Raw genomic sequence first — 5,196 nt, 5'->3', positions numbered from 1 at the left:
TCCAACTCTTTATGTTTTGAGCCTTTTGGGGTTTGAAATGATTCCTAATTGCAAGGTCATTCTCTTATACATACTGCTAAAAAAAAAGAAGAAATAGGTCCCCAAATCGAGTCACTTGTGCTAAGCCCCACTTCAGCAAACCAAGACTTAATATCTAATGTAACTACAACCTCCCCCAGGTATGTAATCTTAAACCAGTCAATCTGGTTTAAGCAGTCATGAAGTAATCCACCTGATAGATCCTTCCAGTCCCCAAAGGAAGATGTCATAACCCACTCTTCCATTGTCCCTGCCCCCTTTGCCTATAAAGATATTCCATTTTGTACTGCTCTTTGAAGCTCCTCTTCCTTTGCTAGCTGGGATGCTGCCTGATTCATGACTCATCTAATAAAGCCAGTTAGATCTTCAACTTTCCACAGTTGACTTTTTAAAAACAGATTTGGTGGCAGCAGTGGCAAACATCAGAGCAAACTCCTGATAGCTTCAGAGACAACAAGAAAAACAGGAGTGGTAACCTGAGAGCCCTTTGAGTTCAGTTTTTCTAACCATTTCTGTGGTTTCTGAGGCCTGTGGGTAAGTTCCTTTCAGTTCTGGGCTCCACTCTCTTTATGTGAAACTACCTATCTGATTAACTTTCCAGTTAGTTCCCTATTTGACTAGAAACCCCAACCCTTGATTCTGTCCCCAGATTCTACATTGGGAACTGCTGGTGGCTTAGTTGGCAGTTCTACATTTGTTTGGAATCCTGCCCCAGATGCCATATTGGGAACTGCTAGTGGCAGCTAGATTTCCCCATTTGTTTGCAATCAGTCTGAAATCCCCATTCTTTGGGGTCCATTGGTTCAGTCCCCTCCCCAACCCCTAGATTCCACATTGGGAAATCCTGGTAGTTGGACTGCGTTCAACTTAAACACTGGACTGGGTCCAACTTAAGAACTGGACTGGATCTGTGATCAGATTGGGTCCACTAAGTAAAGACTAGTGTTCATGGGACTCTTGGAAGATAAAAAGGCACAAATTTGATGGGCATGGGTTGAGCACTTAAAAGCTGTTAAAGTGGTTGCCCCTTAACGCTAAAGACTCCCAGGTTAGGATAAGCGGTCCCAGGACAGGTTAGAGTGACCCTAGGTCATCTGCCAACCTTAAGAAAATCTCTGAGCAATGAGGCTTATTCTGAAACACCACCCAATCTCCATCCCAGTGGCACATCCTTATTAACGTTAGTTTGGCTCCAAGAGATCCAAAGGCTTAGCCAAAGAAGAATGGAAGTCATATAGCCTAAGGAGGTTAAGCGTGCCACCTTCCAGCACACCTGCTTATTTGATGTTTAATTGCTGTGGTCCTGGAACTTAGAAATATCTACAATAATGACAGAATCTTGCCAAAAAACCTTTTGTCTCCTGAGAACATAGTAACTTGTCAGGTTGGGATTTCCAAAATATGGCTGGACAAAAGTAGGGGTTTAATTCCATTTGTGGTCAGGGTCCTACAAACTTGTGGCCAGCCCTCAGGGAGGGACATTACATTGGCCATTATGAGAAGTATTCCCATTAGATAAGATCATTTAAGAAGCGCACTTAAAAATAGTGTTCCCAAATTAAACAAACAGAATGAGATACCTATTTTAATTGGTATGCAGAAGGCTTCAAAAGGCTTCGAGATTCCAAAATAGCTGCGTTGAAAAAAAAAAAAATCACCCACACAAAAATGACACAAGAAGTACCTAAAACGAAAGACGGACTTCACTCCTTCTGCTCCCCTCCTTCCTCCTGTATAGCACTCTCTCTATCATTTATCCTCTAAGTCGTTCTTCCACTCTAAAGAGACTCTCAGTCTATAAACGGAAGTTCACCAAGTCAGAGGTCTCACGGATGCCCCTGCGCGTACTGTCAAAGGAGGACCTCCATACGGACCCCTCCCCGAGCTGATGACACTCTTTCGAATTATCCAGTAAACTGCTACGTTATCCCCTTAAACAGCTCAGGAAAACTAAAATTAAATTAAAGAAAACCTTGCCAAATTCTGGTAGATACCAGAGCTACACCCTCTGCTTTAAACCCCACATGTAGCCTGCAGATGAAATCCTAGGAAAACTGGCAGAAGCCCGCTAAGGGTGAGGATTCTCACCAGAGTTAGCTCTCCCCCATCACTATCACTACCTGAAAAAGAGAAAAATAAAATAGCTTTTGCACTCAATTTGTGGATGTTTCTGAAGTCCAAGGTGCTGTTTAGTACTGCCAGAAATACTTACTGTTTCCCAGCTGAAACTGAAGGATATTTAAAACGATTTTTTTGATGGCACACCTGGGTGGCTCAGTCGGTTAAGCCAATGCCTTCTGCTCAGGTTATGATCCCAGGGTCCTGGGAAGGAGTCCCTCATCAGGCTCCTTGCTCTGCAGGGAGTCTGCTTCTCTCTCTGCCCCTGCCTGCTTGTGTGCACTCTCTCTCTCTCTGACAAATAAGTAAATAAAATTTAAAAAAACAAACAAACAACGATTTTTTTGAATTGTTGATCAAACTAGAAGTTGTTATTCAGAACCTGATAGGATTTTTTTTTTTTTTGTCTTCTCCCCTAAGCTAAACTAACTCTAACCTTCTTATCTAGGCCATCTCCTTGAAACGCGAACTTTAGGGAGGTAATTCTCAACAGAAAAAAAAGGGAAAGAGGCCTTAAGATACAAACTGCTGTAGAAACTCCCTCGCCCAAAATCTAGCCCACAGCTTCCATAAGATTAATTATCAAGGACAAGTGGGTATTCTCCAATTCTTGGGTGAAATGATCAAAGCATTTCTATTAGACACGTTGTTAGTATTGTTATTCAGATCTTCTATGTCCTTTCTGATTTGTGCATGTGATTTATCAAATATTGAGAAACGAATATTAAAATCATCCTTATCCTGGTGAATAACTAGTTTTAATTTGTAGTTCTGTAATTTTTGTTTTTTTTTTTTTTAAATGCATGCTCCCCGATGTAATCAAGTTTAGAGTTGTACTACCCTACTCAACTGATTATTCTTTTTTTGGGGGGGTCAAATTTAAGTCTATTTTGTCTGATTACAATATTTCTACACTAGTTCTCATTTGGTTAATATTTGTTTGATGTATCTTTACCCATCATTTTGCTTTTAACCATTCTATAGTCTTAGGTTTCTTTTTTTTTTTTTTTTTTAAGATTTCATTTATTTGAGAGAGAAAGAGAGCATGAGAGGAGAGAGGTCAGTGGGAGAACCAGACTCCCTGCTGAGCTGGGAACCCGTTGTGGGACTCCATCCCAGGATTCCAGGATCATGACCTGAGCCGAAGGCAGATGCTTAACCAACTGAGCCACCCAGGCACCCCTTTAGGTATCTCTTTCTTTTTGATGGCTGAGTAATTTTCCATTATATACATATATCACATCTTCTTTATTCATTCATCATTCGATGGACATTTGGGTTCTTTTCATATTGGGATAATGCTGCTATAAACATTGGGGTGCATAAATCCCTTTGAATTAGTATTTTTTGTAGTCTTCAGGTAAATACCTAGTAGTGAAATGGCTGAATTAGAGGGTAGTTCTATTTTTAACTTTTTGAGGAAAAACTCCATACTTTTCCCCAGAGTATGGCTCTGCATCAGTTTTCAATCCCCCAACAGCGCACTATTGTTCCTTTTTCTCCTCATCCTCGCCAACACTTGTAGTTTCTTGTGTTGTTGATTTTAGCCATTCTGACAGGTCTGAGGTGATATCTCACCATAGAGTTTTTTTTCCTTTTTTTAAAATTTAAATTCAATTAATTAATATATAATGTATTATTTGTTTCAGGGGTACAGCTCTGTGATTCACCAGTCTTATATAATACTCAATGCTCATTACAACACATACCCTGCCCACTGTCCATCACCCAGTTCCCCTGTATGGCTCTCTGGTTTCATTTTGTTTCATTTTCTCTCTCTTCCCCTATGATCCTATGCTTTGTTTCTCAAATTCCACATATCAGTGAGGCCATATGATAATTGTCTTTCTCTGATTGACTTACTTCACATAGCATAACACCCTCTAGTTCCATCCATGTCATTGCAATTGCCAAGATTTCATTTTTGATGGCTGCATAGTATTCCTGTGTGTGTGTGTGTGTGTGTGTGTGTGTGTGTGTGTGTGTACTATACCTTCTTTATCCATTCATCTGTCAATGGACATCTGGGCTCTTTCCATAGTGTGGCTATTGTGGACATTGCTGCTACAAACACTGGGGTGCAGGTGCCCCTTCAGATCACTACCTTTGTATCTTTGGGAGCAAATACCCCAAGAGGGAGCTCTCCTACACTCTTGGTGGGAATGCAAGCTGGTGCAGCCACTCTGGAAAACAATTATGGAGGTTCCTCAAAAAGTTGAAAATAGAGTTCCCTTTGACCCAGCAATTGCATTACTGGGTATTTATTTCATTGTAGTTTTGATTTGTATTTCCCTGATCATCATCAGGGATGCTGAGCATCTTTTCATGTGTCTGTTGACCATCTGTGTGCCCAGATATTTTGTTAGTCAAATGTTTGCTTAGATTTATCTATGTTGCTACTATATTCTTTGCTTACCACTCCTTCTTTAATATCTGATCTATCTAGTATTAACTCAGGTAGGCTGAGTCAACAAACCCGGGGGAGGGTCCCACAGGACCTATCAAGAAGGTTCTCGACTTCACACAGAATAGAAATCAAATGTGCACCCGAGAAAGTGAAAACAGTTTACTGAATAGGGTGACTGCCAGAGAATAGCAGATGGAACACCCCGGAGACTCAGAAAGGAAAAGAGAATGAATCTCATCACTGCTTGGGACTAGGGGTTTATATTGGAAAAGAGTCTAGGGTACATAGGAATCTGTGGTTGGCTCCCATCAAAGGTGAGTGTCAGGTGAACAGTAGGTGTCATTCAATGAATTACCGAAGATAGGGGTATTGATGCCAGCGCGAGCTGAGATTTGTTTGGAAAATGTTTGGGATCTGGCTCCTCTTAGGTGTTATCAGGTGTTTGGGGCCTAGGACAAAATTCAGAGAACGGTTCACATTCTTGCTTCCCCCTTGAAGTGGGAATACAGCTTCTTTGCCTGATTCAGAGGCAAAATATGGAACATGAGTAAATGGGGCCTGGTAGACCAACAGCAGAGACGGATGGGGCCGTTCTAAAATGCAGACCCTTCAGCTTCCCTACTTCAGCATCA

Source organism: Mustela lutreola, chromosome 2 (genome assembly GCF_030435805.1).
Source record: "Mustela lutreola isolate mMusLut2 chromosome 2, mMusLut2.pri, whole genome shotgun sequence".
Taxonomy (NCBI): Eukaryota; Metazoa; Chordata; class Mammalia; order Carnivora; family Mustelidae; genus Mustela; species Mustela lutreola.
This window is presented reverse-complemented; position numbering follows the sequence as displayed.